Source organism: Canis aureus, chromosome 7 (assembly GCF_053574225.1).
Source record: "Canis aureus isolate CA01 chromosome 7, VMU_Caureus_v.1.0, whole genome shotgun sequence".
Classification (NCBI taxonomy): Eukaryota; Metazoa; Chordata; class Mammalia; order Carnivora; family Canidae; genus Canis; species Canis aureus.
In genome coordinates, this window is record NC_135617.1 from 22,646,138 (window position 1) to 22,670,434 (window position 24,297).

Genomic DNA, 24,297 nt, shown 5'->3' on the forward strand with positions numbered 1-24,297 from the left:
CTCATGATTTATCCTTTCTTCATGATTCATCAAAGTTTATTCTGGAGATCTTAGCTGGAAGTTTCATTTCCCCTAAGAAAGAGAGAGATTAATTTACAGAGGTGATTATATTAACAAGAAATAACATGCTACATAGCCAGAAAAAACACTTTTAATGTCCAAGAGAAACAAAATACAAAAGTAACCAACTATATAATCCCATAAATAACTTTGAAATAGCACTACATTACCAAAATTTTACTCATCCCATTGATTGGACATTATGACTTAATAGTGTTTCTGTCTTTCTAACAAATCCTACTTCCTACTTTTCCAGTGTACAAATCTTTTTTGTAACTAACACATTAATAATTCATCATATCAAATCACATTAAACCAAACAAAAATGAGATAAAAAGGCAAGAATAAAATGTATTTAATTTCTTATAAATACTGTGTTATCTATTTTATTTACAACAAGCTTTGTCCCACAGATTATTTGGAATAGCTCTCAAGATTACTTTCACTTAAAAATAAACAAGTAAAAAATCAGGGTCTGGGAAATTATAAATTAAGATAGAATATTAAGAACAAAAGATAGGTTAAACTTGCATGTATGTTCTATGCTGTTACTAAAATTGAGATAAAATTTTGTCTCCAAGCATCTGGGTAACTTCTAATGAATGGGGAAACAAAATCAGATACATGACCTTTTTTAGTCATGAAAAAGGAGAAATCAAAGAAGTTCAAAGATTTTCTCAGAGGCCTTAAAACAAGGCACATTCAGGGATATAAAAGGCAATATTTTTAGTATCATCCTTATCATATATGCATTAATAGGTTTTATTTTTAAAAATGTCTTTTGTATAGCACACCTCAGTGTACACGAGGACAGAATGTCAAACCATAACTTATTGACAATTATTATTTAGTATTATTATTTTTAATATTTTATTTTATCATTTATTCATGCAAGACACAGAAAGAGAGAGCAGAGACACAGGCAGAGGGAGATGCAGGCTTCTCACAGGGAGCTCAATGCGGGACTCGATCCCCAGACTTGGGGGATCACACCCTGAGCTAAAGGCAGACACTCAACTGCTGAGCCACCCAGGTGTCCCCTTAGTGAAAATTATTTTGCAGAGGATGAGGGTGTGGAAGGGAACAGAGGATTGAAATTAAAATAGATCTGGCTGCTCACTCTTATGGCTATACTAATCTTTTTAAATGCATTCAGCAAGTCTTAATGGCTACTCATGGCAAGAAAATACATCAAGATGGCAACCTGACACAAATCCTTATAACCCAAGCAATACACAGAAGCCTCTGAGAGGGTAAGTCCTATGGTCTCCACAACTTGGAGATGATGACCTGGGAATCTCATCCTCTGTCCCAGACCAATTGTCAAACCTTCCCTGAAGGCAGAGCTAACTTGGCCATATGTAGTTTCAGCCCTAATGATCATTTCTTCATTTCCATGTCATTTCTCTCCTTATAATATTGCTAATAGGAACAGGTGTCTTCGTAGTTGTACAAGACAGTGTCAGGCAGCTTTTGATTTATTTGGTTGACTCCAATTTATCTTATTCTTGTGATCTCCAAAATATAAACATTTCTCTTTGGAATCTTGTCTTACTGAATAGTCTGTGCTCTTTAAAATCACTGTCTTTTATTTTTATGTACTAAACCTTATATATTTCTCTGCTCCAGTACAATAGATTTTCTTTCTCACAAATAGTACTCAACATTTTCCAACCTTTTACATATCTTTCTTGATATTTTATCTTTTTTTTTCTTTTAGAGACAGAGAGAGAAAGAGGTGGGTAGAGGCAGAGGTGGAAAGAGAGATTATTTATGATAGGCACAGAGAGAGAGAGAGAGAGAGAGAGAGAGGCAGAGACACAGGCAGAGGGAGAAGCAGGCTCCATGCACCGGGAGCCGGATGTGGGATTCGATCCCGGGTCTCCAGGATCCCGCCCTGGGCCAAAGGCAGGCGCCAAACCGCTGCGCCTCCCAGGGATCCGGAGAGAGAGAATCTTAAGCAGGGTCCATGTCCAGTGTGGAGCCCAACACGGGGCTCTATCTCACAAGTCTGAGATCATGACCTGAGCTGAAATCAAAAGTCAGACACTTAATCAACTGAGCCACCAGGGTACTCCTTAATATTTTATCTTTCACTTTTGTATTTTTACCATATTCTTCTATACTGATACTCCCCACTAGAGACTTACAAGAAATAAATTTGTTTCAAAATTCATTCTATTTTAGTCCAGTTTATGATTGTTAATTTGGTTTTCATCGAAGATTGACTATAAGATTTTAATAATTTGTACTGATGTATAATATTGGTACACCCCCACACACACCCTGCTCGGGTTCCTTGGAATGGAGACATGGAATACCCTCCCAACCCTATAAAGAACTTCAACATTTATAATTTTTGTATCCATAACACGCTTATAAGTTTATCCTTGGTGATCATTTTAGTAGAAAAGTATCCATGTAAGTACTTGCCAGGGCAGAGATGGGCATCTTGACATGGGCCTGTCAAGTAGCATTCCAGAGCCTTTAAGAACTCCTCATGCTCCATCTGCTCAATGCTCAGTTGTAAAATACACTTGCATGATTTCTCATGTTAATGTTCCTTAAATGGGAAGGTCTTTTATTTGCTGGAACATCAAATACAATATTTATTTTTAAAACTTCTTATTAAATCTTCATTGAAATTTACTATTAAAGGCATCTCAGAAAATATGATAGTGGAATTTATATTATTCCTTTAGAAACAGTGAGTTAATAGGACCATTCATGTATTGAAGCCTATCCTGGTGCATGACAATTAAATCATACCATCTGCATAAAAAAGAAACTTCTTTATGATATATAGTCATGCTTCCATATCATCCAAAATTTTAATAATTTATAAGTAACTTCAAAAAATAATAAAAGGGAGGTAGACTATAGCCTTGTTTTATGCCCCTGTGAATTATTCTCTAATGTATAGAAGATCATTCACATCTCCACAGATTCTTAATATAATATTAAGACATTGGGTTTATACAAGCATTGGTAACTGTAGGTGCATCTCAAGTTCAACTACAGATACGTATCGTGACATTTAACTTTGTCCAGACTAAAGAGTCAGTGACAGAAGATTACCCTACAACCTGTTTGTTCTATAAATAGACTTGAAAAACCAAAAAAAAATTGTTTTTAAGAAATTCTCATTAAATTTAGAAAGAAATGTCCCATAAAATATGTAGTTTAAGGGATGTAGAATAATGCCTTTTAAAAGACAAAAGAAATTTAAATCTGAACCACTCAAACAGGATCTTGCACATAGAATTTGACAATGGAGTCCTTGAAAAGACTTTGAACAATTTTGATGACTGAAAAAAAAAAGGTACCTTGTACTTTTTAAGCAGAGTCTTTCAATGCATATTTTTATGGTGGACATAATAGATGCATTGGTTACATTTTTAAATCATCAAAAAGTGCAAAGATAAAACTGCTTTTAAAATATGTCATTCTAGTTAAGGATCATGATAATGCATAATGCATATGTGGCTAATTCAAACTAAAACTCTTTGAATGGAGAATGAGACAGCACAACTGAAGCAAAATTTGAGTCAGTTTATATCTTATAGTATATGTGTTAGGGAAGAAATCACCATCACAAAACTAAATATAATAAAAATAAACATTTATCAAATATTTACCAAATATAAGGCACTATACTAAACATTTTATTCATTTTAGTTCATAAAAATCCCTACAACCCTTCCAAGTAGGTATTTTATTATTTCTACTTTATTTTTGTATTACTATTCCCATTTTATAGGTGATGAAACTAAAGTTCAAAAAGGGATAGTAAGTTCAAAAAGTAGCTTGTTCAGCAGATAAGTGACAGAACAGAGTTTCAAACCGAAGGGGTCAGATCCCAGGGCCTCTGTCTTGACCACTACACTATTAAGAACATTGGGCATTCTACTGGGCAAGCTTCCTATGTAAATCCCCCAAGTTAGGTCTCTCCACAATTCCAAGGGGATGGAAAACTCTTTCACCTTCAAGAATGGTCCTCTGATTTGCACACATAAGCTCTTTTATATTTGAGAAGGGAGGCTCCTATGTAACTAATCCTAGAACTAAAACTTTTTTCTCCTACTGGATTTAATTCCAAAGATATAATAACTACTGTGATTAAATATCTCAGTGGCTTCACATATTTCGATTTAGAATGTCATATGGCTACAGTCTTTAATTCTACTATAAGTGCCCTTCCCTTTCAGGTTAACTGCATGGCCAATTAAATACTCTGCACAAAGGCAAGGTGACTCTGGAGGGAAACATGCAATTATGTAGTTTCCAAGTAGTAATTATCTAAAATTAATTGCTGTTTTATGGGAGTTTTGATCATAACAAACAATATTTACAATTGCAATTCAATTCCAAGATATCTTCTTACTCTGCTTAAGCTATTTAGCTATCTGTTCAGTCATGTCTTCTCAGGTTTGGGAAACATATATGACTTATAGTACAGTTAAGTGAATGTTTTATTAACTCCAAAGGGAGCTATTCGAACAGTAAAAATATGCAATGGTGTGGAAAAAATAACATTGAAGAACCCAAGGGTACTTAAGAAAAAACACTGGCCTTCTAAGTGTCCGCTTGGGTTAACATTTCTGACTTTCATTAAAAAGTCTACTGTTGTTATTTGTATAACCTCATCAAGAAAATTAAAGTTTAATTTTCCATGCTTTTCTCCAATCCTCCATCCTCTGTCTGCCATCAAAAGATAAGGGATCTAAGATTCTGTCCCATTTAAACAATGAGTCAACTCAGCCATTTTTCAAGTCTCTCAGGATACTGATTTGCCTGTGTTCCTTTTTTCCCACTAAAGTAGAAACTTTTGAAAGTGAAGGCTAGGGCTTATTATCAAAGATCCTTTGTAGTTATTAAGCACAAGAAATTTGTGTTTCTGATGCTTATCACATATTTAATAAGGAGATATAATTACTGCAAATGGTCCCCTGCTTGAAACCAGTGACCGTTCCTATCACATATTTTTTGAAAAAAACATTTGTGATGAAAACGCCACCCAAGGAGCATTTACAGAACATTCACTGGTGACAATGCACCAGGATAAGTGTATGATCAACTGATACTTGTCGGTTTCTGACATTCTTTGCTTTAAGAGGGACAGACAGCATTAACACTGACAGACATGAAAAGATATGGCTAAGCTTATGTTAAATTCCACTCTGAGCTCTGCACTCCTAGGCAATGATTATCTAGTTTCATATCCTAGAAAGAAAATGCATTCATTTAGCATGATCAGATTGGGTAAAATCTAATTGACAAAGTTTTCAGAGTTGATGTTTCACCAATGAAGCTGTGCAAGACCAGAATCTCTCCCCCCTCTCCCCGCCCCCAGATCTACAAAGGGTGACACTCATTCTGAAGCAGAGAGAAAGCTTTTACCATTATTCTTTGGGGGAAACAGGCTTTGGTTGATACCTACTCCTCCCTCAATTGTATCTGTCCTCACTTTCCCTCATGCAAGTCAGTTTTCTTCACTGCCAGTGCATTCCTGTTTATTCTCCCTAGCCTCAACCCCTACATTCTCTGGCCCCCTTCACCTACAGGATTTAAAGCGAAGGAGACCACACTCCCACTCAGAACCCCAGAGCAGGGAACTGAGAGAGCTGTCACAACCCAGCAGCAGTGAGACCACCAGACACCTTGGAATCTAAAGAATGAATGGAAATTCAGTTACATTTTTATGAGTCACTGCTTTTGACCATGAAATAAATATCTCCCAATGACACGAAAGAAATGGAGATCTGTATATATGTGAGTAAAGTTTCATGCATCATTGCTTCCATGGTGTCACTTTGGTGAAGGTTAAAGGGTTTATACATTAGTGGCTAGGTTAAGCCAATAGATATTTATAAGCAGGCATTTATACTTCACAATTATTGGAGAGAATGAATGGACAGGATAATGTAGAAAAATAACTATCAGCAATAACATATAATAAAATTGGCATTTACAGTAGCCTACAAAACAATAAAAAACTTATTAGGATGCCAAAGATTCTTCACGGAGCCTCCCATACCTCAAACTTTGCCGTGGAATTGCTTATTCGTTGAAGTGAAGGGAGTTGCTGAAGTCTTTGACCTCAGAAATGAAACTTGACGAGTAATTGATAGCACATATTCCACATGTCCGGAAATGTAATAATTAAGTGATTATACATCCTTGATTCTCTGATAAAGATCCTTTCCAGCTGTTGGGCTAGTAGTACCTTGAGGATCTGTAACTAATTCCAGAATAATTAGTGTGTGGTCCCCGCATCATAAGTGTTCTCCAGTCCTTAAGTTTCTAGGGAGAAAGGCTTAGCTGAAACAGTATCACCATCCTGATCTAATACAATCTCTTAGCATTCCCTTGTCATTGCACAGCACAAATCACTGTTTCTCCCAGACTGAGTTTTCTAAAACATCCTGAATTCAGACAAATCAGAAAATTCTCTAGAAAGATTTTTTTAAAGTTCTATCTGGGGGCTACTACAAATTTTCCAATGGAAAGAGATGATGCTTAAATAGATCAATTGATTGATTAACTGATTGATTGTTGTGGTTCTTGACTCTTCTTCGAGGTAAAGAGATTTCAGCTTTAATCATCTAATCTGGTTTTAGAAATCACTTTCAAAATAAGCTCAAGGAAATTATATTATGCTCAAAAAATTATGTTTTCCTCAAGCAAAATATCAATACTGTCATCCCATACAACTCCGATTTCCCAAATACTAGTAAAATTTTGCCAGTGCTTTGGGTTCTCCTGATCAACTCAAAGACAAAGTTCGATTTTTAAAAACAGCCCAAAATTATAAGTAAAATATTATACATTTCTCTGACATATTATTAATTATAAAAAGAGTAAACATTTCTCTTTGTTTGATTTCTTTGAACAGCAGAACACAGAATCCAGAATTTTGCTTTTCATATTTTCCACCCGAAATGGCCTAATTGATATTCTGTATCTGGGCAGTACAATTTCATAAACCAACCCCCAAAGAGAGACATCTGCTCTTTTTCCTAAAATCTCAAGCAGGCAATCAACATCCACTTTAGAAGAACGACAGTATTAATAAATGAAACTACAAAACTGCATCATCCACTGGGAGCAATATATTGCCCTGCAAAGTTATTTTACAAATGAAGAACCAAAGGGCAGTCAGTCTCCAGTGCCAGAGGATGGTTCTGATGAGAGCCACATGGAAGAGAAATTCCCAGCCCAAATGGTTAGCAGAATTATCTGAGGGACAATAAAAATATATAAAATCCAAGTGCCTCTAGATTCACTGACTCAGATTCTCAAAAGGTTAGCCTAGGAATACATATTTTATAATAGCTGCTCAGTGATTCTGATGACCCACAAGTTAGGGAACCCATTGATCCAGGACAATGGTTCTCAAAGTGTGGTCCCCAAAGAGCAGCATCAACATTGGAATTGCAAATCACTGGGCCCCATCCTAGGCCTTCTGAACCAAAACACTGGGACTAGAGCCCAGCAAGCCACCTGAGCTTTAGTAAGGCCTCCAGGTGATGAGGATGCAGCTAAAGTTTAAGAACCATTGACATAGAGAATTTAAATTAAGTTTCAGAAAACAACAGCAACAACAACAACAAAAACAAAAACAAACAAACAAAAACCCAAAGGATTGGGGCATTTGGGTGGCTCAGTTAGTTAAACATCCCACTCTTGATTTCGGCTCAGGTCATGATCTCTGGGCCATGAGTTCTAGCCCTACATGGGGCTCCTCACTGGGCATGGAGCCTGCTTTTTTTTTTTTTTTAATTTTTATTTATTTATGATAGTCACAGAGAGAGAGAGAGAGAGGCAGAGACATAGGCAGAGGGAGAAGCAGGCTCCATGCACCGGGAGCCCGACGTGGGATTCGATCCCGGGTCTCCAGGATCGCGCCCTGGGCCAAAGGCAGGCGCCAAACCGCTGCGCCACCCAGGGATCCCTGGAGCCTACTTTAAATCCTCTTTCCCCCTCTCCCTTAGCCTCCCCTGCCCCCCCCAACCCCCACACCCCCCGATCAAGTGCACACAAGCACAATTCTCTTTCTCTAAAAACAAAACAAAACAAAACACAAAGGATTTCATCCTTAAGTGGTCCTTAAAACCTAAAACCAACTTATTTAACTTTCTAAGGATTCTGATCACAATCATTTTTGGAGGGAGCAGAGTGTAGACCAGTACTAAATATGACTGTGGGAAACAAAGGACACCTAAAGCCACATTGCCCATGCTTAGATTTCATGTCCCAAAATAAGCAAATTCTGCATGAAACAGAGAATATATCAAACATGACTAATTGGAGAACTTCTGTTTCCTGACATTTGCAGAGACATTTTAAAGAGCTTATAACAATATCTCCTGGGTTAAAGAAATGAACTTAACTGATTTATTATTTTATTTATGTAAGTTTTGCCCATTTAAACAGCAAAAACAAAATTCTTTTTTATGATGCTTGTGTATTTGTCCTTCTCTCCACTTCCTTCCGTTCCTGCAAGTATTGTATATCTATCTTCCTTCTTAAATACTACTTCATATCTTCCTCTTTGACCCTTGTAACTTTCAATATTTCCCTAAGAATCTGAAACTCTAGAGCAGTGTTTCTCAATAAATTTTCATTTTCACACCTCTTTTTAAACAGACATCTTTAAATAATTTTCCCTAGTCTCCCCATGATATACCACAGTTATACTGTATAGCTGTATATCTGTGGGGGGTTTTTTGTAAAGATTTATTTATTTATTCATGAGAGACAGAGAGAGAGAAAGGCAGAGACACAGGCAAAGGGAGAAGCAGGCTCCATGCAGGGAGCCTGATGTGGGACTCGATCCCGGGTCTCCAGGATCATGCCCTGGGCCGAAGGCAGGCACTAAACTGTTGAGCCACCCAGGGATTCCATGTATGTCTGTGGTTTATATATAGAGGGAGTAGTACTTTTTTTCACCCCTCCCAAGAACTAATTTACATCACCTTGGGGGTAATATTACCCTTGTTGAGAACACACCCTTTATGGTTTATAAGTATAATTTTTTTTCTGATACATTAGAGGTAAAAGATGTTATACCTATTTTTCAAAATCGAAAAAAATTTAAAAATCAAAATAATCAAGTCTTAGTCCTTTGGGGGCACACTCACATTAGAACCAATACAGTGCTGGAAAATTGCAGAGGGACCCTGGATTTCAGTCCATTATGTTTGTCACTGAGATGCTCTTGGTCCTGCCCTCTCCAAGGAACTTCAAGGGCCCAGAGCAAAGGTGTCTCTTCCTTCTTTCAACCTGTCAAACATGCAAACACAAAGCACTCACATTCCAACTATTTCTATTGAGTTGAGCTACTTTTCTGCTCTCTCAATCCTAGAAGTCACCTCACTATTAACCTGGCTCCTCCTTCACTGAAACTTACACTTTAAAAAAACAAAAGCCTTTTTTATTTTTATTTATTTATTTTTTTCAAAAGCCTTTTTTAAAAAAAAAAAATTTATTTCTTTATTCATGAGAGACACAGAGTGAGAGGAGGCAGAGACAGGCAGAGGGAGAAGCAGGCTCCCTTCAGAGAGCATATGAGGGACTTGATCACAGGACTCCTAGAATCAGGACCTGAGCCAAAGGCAGGTACTCCTTTGAGAGTGCTGAGAGCCCCAAGAACAAAATCCTTTTAATTTCAAACCCTGACTCAAGGCAAATCCAGGTCACACATGACTGTCCTCTGGAGGTAGAAGGCTCATGATACGTCTCAATCCTGTTAGGTAAATTTACAAGCCAGTTTATTTCTCAGTTACTTTATCCTGTTCTGTCTAAAGTCTAGATTTATCAGAGGTTAGGCTAGAGCTGATCAAAAGGGACAGTTTTAAACCATGAAGAAACCCCTTTCCCAGCACGCTGGTTGAAAAAAATTCTTGTTTCAGACTATCACCACTCTACATAAAGAGCACATGCTTAGCTTTAGAGAGAAAAGGTTCTAATCCTAGCACTACCAGTTAGTACCTGTGTAGTATCCCAATACCTACATTCTACAATCTTCAGTAGCTTTATCTATAAATTGAAAAGAATAAAAAAAAAAGAAAAGAATAACACCTATTGCAAAGGTTTATCATGGATATTAAAAGAGAATTCATGATAAATCTTACACAGTGACTGGTATTGGGTAAATGATCAATAAATGGCAACCTTATTATTGTTAGCTGTAAGTCAACCAACTGAAATGGAAATTTTCTCATTCATTGATTCTGAGCACCTGATCAGGGAAGTATCAAGGAGTACTGGATAAATGACTTCACCATAAAGATTTCCTCCCCTTCTTCAGAGAAGATGATGTTTCTTGTAGTTCAAGCTTAAGCCATGATGGGCCAGGAACTTAGAAAAGAAAGTGGGGTAATTTCTGAGTATACAGTGGCTGAAAGATGAATGTAAATTAGGCTGGGTGAGCTGAGAAATACAAGTAGTTATCTTGGGATCCACTTTCATTTCCATCAAATTGTATCTGAGCGGCTGGGTAGCTTCCATCTCATTCACTAGAGTGCAATGTCCTATCAGCAGAGGACACTTGTCCACTCACATTCCTTTGATCAAGGGATATCATGTTGCAAGTTTAGAATTGGCTAACAAGAAAGTAAACTGCGAAAAGGTATAAATTGTTATTCATCAACAGCTTTTTCTAGGAACTTCCCAACTTTTGACTTGCTGTGTTGCACACTTAGAACTGATTCAGTCAGCGGGGAATAATTAGCAGCCATGCCACACAGGAACAAAGTGTGCAGATTTGAGTTGATGTTGCGCTTAATGAGCCTATTTTAAAAGTTAGAAATCACCCAGCTTCCTATCAACCTCCACTTATCACTTTCTCATGTAGAGTGTGACAAAAATCAGAATCCATGCAAATGAGGTAATTCAGTCTTGAAATTTGCCATTTCCCTACATGCCAAGGGTCAAGGTTTATACCAAACTAGCAGATAAAAGTTTTTTCTTATTTATTATATCTACAACTACTACTATAGGGTTAGTGGGAAGAAAAGATCAAGAAAAACTATTATCTGGTCACTTTGATATATCTGGACAGATAAATAAATACATAAATATCATCCTGAGCAACATATGACTTATTTTTTTATATAGCAAGAAGAAATTTAAAAAATAAACTGTGCTATAAATGCCCTACTAACCTACAAAGACATTTAGGTTTTGTTCAAGCATTATTGATTGAGAAATATTTTCAAAATCCTCTTTTCTATGACAATCCTTCCCCATGAAATTTCACATTTGCTTTCATAATTCGTTGCTGAATAACTCTACTGGGATCCTCTTTTCAAAAGTCCAATGAGTTTTGCACATTTAGGATGTGGGAGATGCAGAGGTGATTCTAACACAGCTCAGGCTGACTTCTGGGAGATCTCCCACCTGAAGAACAGGGAAAGTTTAAGTTCCTTTTCTTTACTTTTCTTATTCTCCCTTTGTCTTCTGTCACCCTCTTTCCCCAGGTAAGCCTATTAAATGCCTAATGCAAATACCAGTCTTCTTTTCAAATCTTATTTTCAGGAAAATATTTTTGAGATTTTTGACAAAATAGCTTTGCTGATTCACCATTTCAAGTATCTTTGATTTGTTACACCCCTCTCTATGCACACAGCCATACCCCCACTCTCTTTTATCACCACCTGCCTAGACCCCTCTTCTCGACATTCTTCTCTCTCTCCCATGTAATCCTTTCTGAAAATGATGTCAGATCAATATTTCCAGAACACAAATCTTTATGCTTCACTATTGAACCATAGTAGACACTCAATCAAGTGTGAGCCAGATTTCATAGTTACTAGCTGAAGGCTACTGTAATTTATTTCTCAAATATTAATACATATTTATAAAAATATGTAAAAGACCCCCGCCTTTCTACATTATAATGCCATTTCAGGACTTAAAGTCGCAATCACTATATTCTAAATCACATTATCAATGTGATCAAAATGGAATCTTCTCTCTATATAGAATTTAGGAGCCATAGATAATATTCTGAAAAGCTACACAGAGTCCTAAGACTTAAAGATCAGCTATCCCATAATACGGCTTATCTAATGGCTTGGGTATGAATGTCAGACTCTTCCACCCCAGCCTCATAGCAACTATTCAAACCCTACATGCATCCTAACATCGTCTAATCCCTTTCAGACCTAGCTCCAACATACAATCCTTTCTCCTGGGATATTTCCATATCCACTGTTCCCATTTTGCTCCATCTATTTCTATCAGCTCTATATTATGACAACACTGAAGACCCCTACAGATTTATCAGTCTGTGCTTTGCAATGCAGATGTATCTTAAGCTACATTGCTTTCTCGTGCTACAGAAACAGTGTATGCATTTCGGTAACTGTGATATTCCAGACTATCTGGAATATCTCCATTGCAGCCCTTTCTTGAAGTTTCTCTGAATTCTTCAGCCTAAAGTGATGCTTCCCTTCTCAAAATTTCTGTGTCACCTATATAAAAACAATGATTTGTTTCCAACGTGTAGAGGTCTCTGCTTCATGATTTTTTTTTAAAAAATTATTTATTTACTCATGAGAAACACAAAGAGAGAGAGAGAGAGGCAGAGACACAGGCAGAGGGAGAAGCAGGCTCCATGCAGGGAGCCTGACGTGGGACTCAATCCCGGGTCTCCAGGATCACGCCCTGGACTGAAGGCAGCACTAAACCGCTGAGCCACCCGGGCTGCCCCTGCTTCATGTTTATTATTCATAATTCTTCAACTATGTTATAAAACCCTGGTGAGCAGGAGTCCTGTCTTTATATCAATTTTACTTTCCACAGAATCAACCAGCGCTGAGTACATTAATAAATGTTTGTTGACCTAGCTTTTTATCTTGACTAATACTTCACCTATGGGTCAGAAATAAGTTTTATGATTCTAGAAACATGTTTTAGTCTTATAGATGCTTAGTATTATTAAGGGAATTGGCCATACTAATAATAATTTAGAGGTAACTAATCTTATAGGGGACTGGATATCAACAAAATTAAATTGAAAATATAGTTTACAAATATACATGCATGATTGAGTACCAGCATTATAACAAAATGTGACAAAGGAATAAGGGGTAGAAAAAGCAACTGTATACAAAAAAGAAAAAAGCTAAATAGCATACAGTAAAATAAGTGAAAATTGGTTGATGAACTTCTCCAATAATAAAAGAATTCTTCTAATAATAGGCACATTTTTACATATAAGAGGAAATTTCTTTGAATGTTTACCAGGATTGGGCAATAATTATAGAGTGTTCACTACATGGCAGATACAGCTTTAAGCATTTTACATATAGTATACCTAAGCTCTATGATTTATGATTACTATCTCCTTTTATCAGATGAGAAAACAGGCACAAGGAGAATAAGCAACTTGCCCAAGATCATTAAGGCTTATAACTGGTAGGGCTGAGATTTGAATATAGGCTTCCACCCCTAAGGTCTGTGTGGTTACTTCTATGTCTTACAAAAGCAGTAGTTGGTATGCAAAAGGCTTTTACACAGTTTTCTTAAATTTTTTAGTCTCTATAATATATTTTCCTTTGGGGAGAAAACTTTGCAAAATCTGAAATAATTAAACCTAAAGAAAGTTTAAATGCAGTCTGTTTACACAGGCTATACACCTATTTTCTATAAAAAAATTAATATCCAACTTGAAAATCACTAGTGGTAAATAAATATGGTAATGAATTTAGGAAGTGGTTGAGCCTGGTTCTTACCTGCAAAAAATGAGTTTAAATAAAAATGTATCCAACAAGTATTCACACCACCAGAGATTTTCCATTATCTCTATTGTAACACAGTTCTAAAAATGTTTCTTTAATAATTTACTTTGCAGCTGTATCAAAAGCAGCATTACTTTTCACTCTATGAAAACAGTATGTGAAAGTTGAGCTAAATTTTACTCAAGTGTTTCACTTGAGTGAAAGCTTTCACAAAGCATATTGGAGGTTCATAATAGAATATGAAACATTTCAATTTATTAAGTATTTTTCTTACAAGTATAAGTATAAAATTATTTTCATTCAGTGTATATCTTAGTCCGAATGGGCTAATGCTATGCTGTGATAACAAAAAAAGTCAAAATGGGCTAATGTTATGCTGTGATAACAAAAAAAAGAACCAGTGACTTAAAAAAAAACAACAACATTATTTCTGCCTTATGTTGTCTATCTAACTATATCTACTTCAGACCCTGTCAAATGGGAGGATGGATAGGGGACAAAAGGGACTCATTTATTTTTGTATTACAAGGATTCACACTGATAAAGATTCCACCATTTTATAACTCTATCATCTCAACTGAGGTTTCAGGTTCACTGAGCTGGGAAAGAAAACATAAGAAATTAGCTCCTTTATATCTCCACTAAAGAGGGAAATTTCATTATCAAAATAAGGCACATAGCCATGCCAACTAGAATTTTGGTGAGCACAAGTGATATTTTGCAGCCATTTTTATTTTCATCAACTCTTTAGAAGTAGATATTAACTTATGAGTCTAAAAAATTAAATTTTAATATTTCAGTTTTTTTAAAAAACAATGCACAAACAAAAGAAAAGTGAAAGTTTAGTAATCTGATAATCTTTTAAATTGAAATGAATTGCTTGAGAGATAAATGGATTGTGGGCATTGTGGTGAGGACAGAGCTGAAGTCTTAGAGAAGGGATGAGACATACTAATGCAGGGAAAAAGTAAATCCCTATAGTAAATGGCTTGGAAAAGCAATGGGGCCCAAATCCCCTGAGTTCTTATAACCAAGAAGATTTAAAGCTTGGAGTTTTAAAGTTCAGCATGCTTGTCCATGGAAGAGTTCAAAAGACATTGGGGCTGACCTTGGAGAAAAGGCAGGGCAAACAGCCTACATAGAGCCTGGAAACAGCAATCTATGGAGCACCAGAGGTGCATAGTGGGAAGATCAGTTGTTCAAATTGGAATATGTCCCAGAGAAGCAACATTCATGAAAAGACCTTCCTGGGAACAAAGGAACTGCCAGGTGTCATTTCCCCAACTCCTCAGTACAAGCAGAGGGCCACTTGTGGGAACCAACATTGCACCCATACTTGCTACATAACTTGATTACAGCAAGCTCCTCCCCACAACACTCCAAAAGAACTGCTTTTCCTAGTCATGTGTGCCTCATTCTCAGTAAGACAGGCCCCTCACCAAGAAGGCTGCCTCAAACCCCTCAGTAACTCCATCAGGTCCCTAAACCCAGGAGTTTTGCAAGGCCTCAGATACAGCAGTAGATGTAACAGCTCTCATTTCACAAACAGACCAGAGCACACCAACTAAAACATGCCACACTCAGGCCAGGGAACAAACACAACTCATAATAGGCAAAGAGAGGCCCTTCAGATAACTGACCTAAAGGATAGAGCATCCAGGACACAACAACAAAGCATAAACAGCTCATATTGGGGGCATACTTTTGGAAGCACCAGTACCAAGGGAACAGAGGACACTATATGGCATGGCACTACAGGGCCTCTTCTTCATAAAATCAGTATCTGGAGGAACAGAATATATAGCTAATTTTACTAACTAAATATTATATATATATATATATACTAGATAAAATGAGAAGACATAGAAATGTGTCCCAAATGAAAAAATAGAATAAAGCCATAGCCAGAGTCCTAAGTGAAACAAATATAAGTAACATGCCCAATAGAGAACTTAAAGCAATGATCATAAGCTCACTGGACTTGGGGCACCTGGGTGTCTCAGCTGGTGAAGCATCCAACTCTTGATTTCAGCTATGATCATAATCTCAGGATCATGCGATTGAACCCTGTGTCAGGTTCCACACTGGTCATGGAGGCTACTCAAGATTCTCTCTCCCTCTCTCTCTCTGCTCCTCCCCCATTCTCCCACTCTCTTAAAAAAAAAAAAAAAAGGATACTCACACTTAAGAGTGAAATATATCAGAGATCATTAACACAGAGAAAGGAATAACATAGAAGAGACAAAGCATTCAATAAATGAAATGAGAAACATACTTGGTGGTATGAACAGCAGGCTGGAAGAAGCAGAGGAAGAAATTAATGACATAGAAGACAGAGTAAAGGAAAGTAATCAAGTTGAACAAAAAATAGAAAAAGAAATTATGCAAAACAAGAATAAACATAGGGAGCTCAGTGACTCCATCAAACGTAAAAACATTCATATTATGAGTCCTAGAAAAAGAAAGAGAAAAAGGGACAAAAGATTTATTTGAAGAAATAATAGCTAAAAACTTCCCTAATCTGGAGAAGGAAATAGATATCCAGACCCAAGAGGCACACAGAAGTCCCAAAAAATCAACAAAAACAGATCCTTACCAATACAGATTGTAATTAAAATGGAAAAATATAGTGATAAAGAAAAAGATATTAAAAGCATCAAGACAAAAGAAGATAGTTACATACAAAGGAAACCCCATAAAACTATCAGAGGATTTTTCAGCAGAAACTTTTCAGGCCAGAAGCAATTGGCATGATATATTCAAAATGCTGAATGGTAAAAACTTGCAGCGAAGAATACTCTATACAGCAAGACTGTCATGCAGAGCAGAAGGAGAGATAAACAGCTTCCCAGATGAACAAAAGCTAAAGGAGTTCATGACCACTAAACCAGCCCTGTAAAAAATACTAAAGGTGATTCTTTTAGAGAAAAGGTAGGATCAAAAGTGACAGTATGAAGGTAGGAAACATAAAAGCAGTAAAAATGAATGTTTCTGTAAACATCAGTCAAAGAACTCACAAAATAAAAGAATATAAAATATGACAACATATACCTAAAATGTGTAGAAGAGAGGAGTAAAGAATGGTTCAAATTCAAACAACCAGCAAGTTAACAGAGACTGCATATGCAAATGTTATATACAAATCTAATGGTAACCATATATTAAAAACCACTAATAAACATGAAAATAATAAAGAGAAAGAAATCCAAATATATCACTAAAGAAAATCAACAAAGTATGAAAGGCTCAGAGAAAACTCAGAAACAACCACAAAACAAGTAATAAAATGGCTATAAATGCATATCTATCAATAATTACTTTGAATGGAAATGGATTAAATGTTCCAATCAAAAGACACTGTGACAAAATGGATTTTTTAAAAAAGACCCATTTATATGCTGCCTACAAAAGACTCATTTTATACCAAAAGACAATTGCAGATTGAAAGTGAGGGGATGAGAACAATTTATGATGCAAATGGATGTCAAAAGAAAGCTGGAGTGGCAATACTTATATTGGATGAAATAGACTTTAAAACAAAGACTGTAACAAGAAACAAAGAAGAACATTATATAATAATGAAGGAGGCAATCCAAAAAGAAGATATAACAATTATAAATATTTACATGCTCCATATGGGACCACCCAAATACATAAAATAGTTAATAACAAACATAAAGGAATTAATTGATAATAATGTAATAATAGTAGGGGATTTTAACATGCCACTCACAGCAATGGACAGATTGTGCAAACAAAATAAATCAACAAGAAAACAATGACTTTGAATGACACAGTGGACCAGGTGGATTTATCAGATATATTCAGAACATTCCATCCTAAAAAAGCAGAATACACATTCTTTTCAAATGCACATGGAACATTCTCCAGAACAGATCACATATTAGCCCACAAAACAAGCCTCATACAAGAAGAAGTAAATCATACCATGCATCTTTTCTGACCACAACACTATGAAACTAGAAATTAACCACAAGAAAAAATCTGAAAAAGACCACCAATACATGGAAGTTAAGTAACATGCTACTGAACAATTAATGGGTAACCCAGAAAATAAAAGAAGAAATTAAAAAATACATAGAAACACATAATGAAAACACAACTTTAGGATGCAGCAAAAGTGGTTCTAGGTGGGGAGTTTATAGCAATACAAGCTTAAAAACCAGCAGAAGGAAGGAAATAATAAACATTAGAGCAGAAATAAATAATATAAAAATTTAAAAATACCAGAACAGATGAATAGAACCAGGAGCTGGTTCTTTGAAAAAGAAAAATCAATAAAATTGAAAAACCTCTAGCCAGACTTATTAATAAAAAAAAGAGAAAGGACCCAAATAAATAAAACCACAAATGAGAGAAGAGACATAACACCACAGAAAAACAATTTTAAGAGAAAATTATGAAAACCTATATGCCAACAAAATGGACAACGTAGGTGAAGTGGATTAATTCCTAAAAACATATGACCTACCAAAACTGAAACAAGAAGAAATAAAAAATGTGAAGACTGCCAGCAAAGAAATTGAATCAATAATTAAACAACCCCAATAATCAAAATCCTAGGACCAGATGGCTTCACAGGGGAACCATATCAAACATTTAAAGAGGAGTTAATACTGGGGTGTCTGGCTGGCTCAGTCACTAGAGTTTGAGACTGTTGATCTTGGGGTTGTGCATTCAAGCCCCACAATGGATGCAGAGCTTACTGAAAACAAAACAGAATAGAATTAAAAGTCAATACCTATTCTTCTCAAACTATTCCAAAAAATAGAAAGGGGAAGAAAACTTCCAAATTCTTTCATGAAACCAGCACTATCCCAATATCAAAACCAAATAAAGACACCACAAAGAAGAGAACTACAGGCTTATATCTCTAGTGAACACAGATGCAGAAATCCTCAACAGAATACTAGCAAACCAAATTTAACAATGCATTTTTTAAAAAAATATTCACCATGATCAAGTGGGACTTGTCCCTGGGTTGTAAGAGGTTCAGTACTTGCAAATCAATCAACGTGATACATCACATGAATAAGAGAAAGGAAAAGAACCATATGATCTTTTCAAAAGGTGCAAAAAAAGCATTTGACAAAGTACAACATCCATTCATGATTAAAACCCTCAACAGTGTAGGTTTAAAGGGAACATATCTCAAGATGAGGAAGGCCTTATATGAAAAACCCACAGCTAACGTCATCCTTGCTGAGGAAAAATTGAGAGCTTCTCCCCTAAGGTCAGGAACAAGACAAAGATGTCTACTCTCACCATTTTTATTCAACATAAGCCTAGATGGCCTAGCCCCAGCAATCAGACAACAAAAAGAAATAAAAGGCATCCAAATCAGTAAGAAAGAAGTAGACCTCTCACTATCTGCAGATGACATGATACTATACATAAAAAATCCAAAGACTCCACCCCAAAACTCCTTCAACTTATAAACAAGTTCAGTAAAGTCACAGGATATAAAATCAATTCACAGAAATCATTTGCATTTCTATACACAAATAATGAGTAGCAGAAAAAAGAAATTAAGAAAACAATCCCATTTATAATTGCACCAATAATATACGATAATAATAATAATAAGATACCTAGAAATAAACCTAACCAAAGAGGTGAAAGACCTATACTCTGACGACTATAAAAAACTGATGAAAGCAATTGATGATAACACAAAGAAATGGAAAGACATTCCATGCTCGTGGATTGGAAGAATAAATACTGTTAAAATGTCTATACTACCCAAAGCTACACATTTAATGCAATCCCTCACAGAACTAGGACAAACAGTCCTAAAATTTGTATGAAACCACAAAAGACCCCAAATAGCCAAGGCAGTTTTGAAAAAGAAAAGCAAAGTTGGAGGCATCACATTTCTGGACTTTAAGATGTATCATAAAGCTATAGTGATCAAAACAGTATAATAACTGGCACAAAAAGAGACACATAGGTCAATGGAATAGAATAGAAAACTCAGAAATAAGCCCACAATTACAGGTCAACTAATCTTCCAAAAAGCAGGAAAGAATATCCAATGGCAGGATGCCTGGGGGTTCAGTTGGTTAAGTACCCCGCTTTTGATTTCAGCTCAGGTCATCAGGCTCCAAATTCAGCAGGGAGTCTGGTTAAGATCCCTCTGCTTGTTCTCTCTCTCTCTCTCTCTCATTCTCTCTCTTTCCATTTCTCTCTTTAAAAAAAAAAAAAAGGAAAAAATAATATCCAATGGCAAGATGACAGTCTCTTCAACAAATGGTGCTGGGAAAACTGGACAGCAACATGCAAAAGCATGAAACTGAACCACTTTCTTACTCTATACGTAAAAATACATTCAAAATTTATTAAAGACCTAAATTTGAGACAGGAAACTGTCAAAATCTTTGAAGAAAACACAGATAGTATCTTTTTTGACATCTGCCATAGCAAATTTTTTCTGGATAGGTCTCCTGAGGCAAGGAAAACAAAAGCAAAAGCAAACTATGGGGACTGCATCAAAATAAAAAACTTCTTCACAGGGAAGGAAACAATCACCAAAACTAAAAGGTAACCAGTGGAATGGGAGAAGATATTTGCAGATGACATAACAAGTAAAAGGTAGTATCCCAAACAGATAAAGAACTTATAAAACTCAATACCTGGAAGGAAAATAATCCAATTAAAAAATGAGCAGAACAGGAATTTCTCCAAAGAAAACATACAGATGGCCAACAGACACATGTAAAGATGCTCATCATCACTTATCAGGGAAATGCAAATCAAAATTACAATAAAATGCCACCTCACATCTGTCAGAATGGCTAAAATCATAATACAAGAAGCAACAGGTGTTAGCAATGATGTGGAGAAAAAGCAATCTTCTTGCATTGTTTATGGGAATGCAAACTGGTGCTACCGCTGTGGAAGACAGTATGGAGATTCCCCAAAAAGTCCAAAGTAGAATTACCATACTTTCCAGCAATGGCACTGCTGGGTATTTACCCAAAGAATACAAAAACACTAATTCAAAGGGATACATGTGCCCCAACGTTTATAGCAGCATTATCTACAATAGCCAACATATGGAAGCAACCCTAGGGTCCCTTGATTTATGAATGTATAAATAATATGTGATACATATATGAAATATTGAATACAATATATGAATAATGAAATATTACTCAGCCATAAGAAAGAATGAAATCTTTCCATTTGCAATGACATGGATGGAGCCAGAGAGTATAAGGCTAAATGAAATAAGTCAGTCAGAGAAAGACAAATACTATATGATTTCACTCATATGTAGGATTTGAAACAAACAAACAAAAAAAAAGGAAAGGGAAAAGAGAGAGAGAGAAAGAGAGAGAGAGAGAGAGAGAGAGAAACCAAGAAACAAATTCTTCAGGGAACAAACTGATAGCTACTAAAGGGGAAGTGAGTGGGGGTGGGGTGAAATAGGTGATGAGGATTAAGGAGTGCACTTGTGGTGATAAGCACCAGGTAATTAAAATAAAATCTTAAAAAATAAAAATTAAAGAAATTAAATACTAAGAGCAATTCCCCCCCCAAAAAAAATTGAGAAGTCAGACATCTACATCCACAGAGTTTTAAAAATAGGTCAGATAAGATGCCTACATAAAAAAAATCAAATAGAATGCTTAGTAGATAAATGTCCCAAAAAATGTCATGTAAATTGTCATGTGTGTTCAAAGATAAGAGATCTTTGAGTAACAGTTTTAAAGCTGGAAAGGACCATGGATATTTTTGGGTTCAACATCTTTATTTTACAGATAAAGAAAATGAAACCCAAAAAGTTTCAAAAAGATCTGTCCAAAATTACTCACAGTTTGGTAGTTGCTCAATGTTGTTCAAAGACTAAAACTTCTTTACTATAAATGAATTCCATACAGAAAAAAAAATGCATAAAAGGGAATACATCCAGAAGTTTAAGAAGCACTGGGAAAAAAGAACATTTGGGAATTAAGTAATTAAATCAAAAATTTTTTTACATTAGAAAAGATTATTACTAATTGTCATAATGACTAAAAACATTTACACTTTAAAATCAGTATGAATAAATGCTATTTTAATGAAATTCTCTATCTCTAAAAGATTTGTAAGGAAACTGTTTTCATATAATCTATTTATTATCCCACAAAGCACTAGCCAAAATCTATGAAAACTATAACAGTAATTTAAATGCTTAGCCTACTACCTTTTCAAAAAGCCAGAGAGGAAGAGAAAAATCTAAGAATAAAATTACAGCAACTTTATTAATTGCTACTCAAAATGCCAAATTTACATATGTTTAAATAAATCTAAATGGCAAAACTGACCGCTAAGCATTTTTAGACGAGTTTGGAGAAATTAATTATGTACTTCATCTTTTAAAAAGACAACTTAGTATTCCAAGCATTCGCCTTTTTGTCAAAGATAATAAATTTGATTAAGATTATATAAATTACACTGTACTAAATAGGATAATAACTTAAAACATATGGAGAATGGGATTAGCCATACTCTCTGCATCACTTCCAATTTTAAACATAATACCAAGTATGTATGCTTAACTTAGAGACTTTTTCTAGTCTTCTTTTTAAAGCTGCTATTCATATAAAGGTCACTAGGTTGTCTTTTAAAAATAAATCTATAATCACTACAAACTGTCATTGTATCTGACCAAGATCAAGTGAAAGACCAAAGGCTTAGACTTGAGTGCAGTTGCTCAAGGAGTTAGAATGAAATGGTAGATGTAAAAATTCAAATACATGGGCCAAGACCTGTCCCAACCGCTCAACTGAAACAACCTATTTGACTTTTGGTAGTCATAACCTTGACTGTCTGAGCATTTCTTAATCCACAGTGACTCCTAGCCATGAGCTCACTCTTTCAGAAATAGTAGAAAAGCACCCTGAAACTATAGCTCTTAGGTTACCTCAAGAATCATATTGGTTAATTTTATAGGACACCACTATTTATTCTCCACAGCAGTGACTTTCAACTTTCCTGCTTTCCCAGCCCACCGAAGCAAGGCAACACTCCAACTGAAAGAATGGAATCACTTCATTGAGTAGAGAAAATAGTAGGATTCAGACCCAAGGGATACAACCTGAGATGCAATCTCAGGTTGCTTGCCCCTTCAGCCCCACACCACGATTGTCAATTGATGAGCACTGCTGTAAAGCTTTACAGTAAAACAATCTGACTAAACAAGTTTGTACTATACACCTGTAAGGTTCAATGAAATGGAACAACACCTGCTAAAAGAGAGACTCAGACAACTCTGACAGAGGATGAACTGTGGCAAACTCCCATCTCTCCTATCTTGCCTCTAATCTTCCAGCACTTTACTCAGTTTGAGCATCATTGCCATCTCTTCCATGTACACATGCAAACTTCAGTGTGTTTTAAAGCCATAAGACTTTAAAATTCTCATACATAATCTTCACAATGACCCCATAAGGAAGGTGTTATTGGTCCACTTAAGAGATCACTAAAGTGGAGTGCTTGGGTGGCTCAGTTGGTTAAGCATCTGCCTTTGGCTCAGGTCATGGGTGCTGGGACAGAGCCCTCGCTGAGCAGAGACAGCTTCTCTCTCTCTTCCCTGCTTCTACTCTCTCTTGCTATCTCTCTCTCTCTCTCTCTCATAAATAAATAAAATCTTAAAAAGAGAGAGGTCACAAAAGTAAGGTACAGAGCAGTCCAGAGTCTGCCCACGGTCTCAAAAAGTGGCTAGGTGAGGTGCCAAATCTCCATCTACCAGATAATATCCTAAAGACTGCTTCTACTTCTAGGATAAAGAGGAGACAAATGGGAATCCCAGGGCTCTGAGACAATCACTTCTCAGGTGGACCACTGATGTCAATGCTGCCGCTATTTACTCCTACATCTCACTGCACTGTATACACATGACATTGATTTCTGAAGGCAATCCATAAATTTTGGTTTTATTGCTCACATCTCACCCTAAGATAAAGTCTGAAATATCTCAACCAGGTACCAAGACTCTCCACAACCCCATTCAAACACATTTTTGCAAGTTTATCTATCACTGTTCTCTGACTGAAATTTCTAGTTCTGCCAAACAGATCTTCTCCCCTCACAGCAAACTCACTTGGCTAACTCACTCCAGACTAGCTTCTTATCAGAACTTCCCAAGAAAACTCCCACATGGCCCACTCATTTGGCATTTATTTTAGAATGCCTTGAACTGTGCTTTATGAAGCAAGCATGCCTTGTCTCTACAGACTGGTGAATTACAGACTGTCATAGCTAGGAACTAATTAAGATATTACATGGTCCAAAGCTCTCACATTTACCAAAAAGGAAAGTGAGCCCACAGTCACACAGTGGATAGATCATATGCCTATCATGTTCACACAATTACTATTTTATCTTACTATTTTAGATACTCCATTTTATATTAATCATCAGCTCTACATTTATTATGTCACTATCCAGAAACTGCAATGTAATAATTTATGAAAGAACCGGC

At 36.0% G+C, this 24,297-nt stretch overlaps 1 long non-coding RNA gene across 1 annotated transcript in view; it reads right to left on the reverse strand.

Moving 5' to 3' along the window:
• Positions 1–2,498: 2,498 nt before the first annotated feature.
• LOC144316786 (uncharacterized) overlaps positions 2,499–24,297 on the reverse strand; it is a 64,723-nt gene continuing 42,924 nt past the window's right edge. Inside the window, exons 4-6 of the long non-coding RNA XR_013382648.1 lie at positions 9,204–9,345; positions 6,098–6,301; positions 2,499–2,648 (exon numbers count right to left, since the gene is read on the reverse strand). This is a non-coding gene — a long non-coding RNA (uncharacterized LOC144316786). The remainder of the gene's footprint in view (positions 2,649–6,097; positions 6,302–9,203; positions 9,346–24,297) is intronic.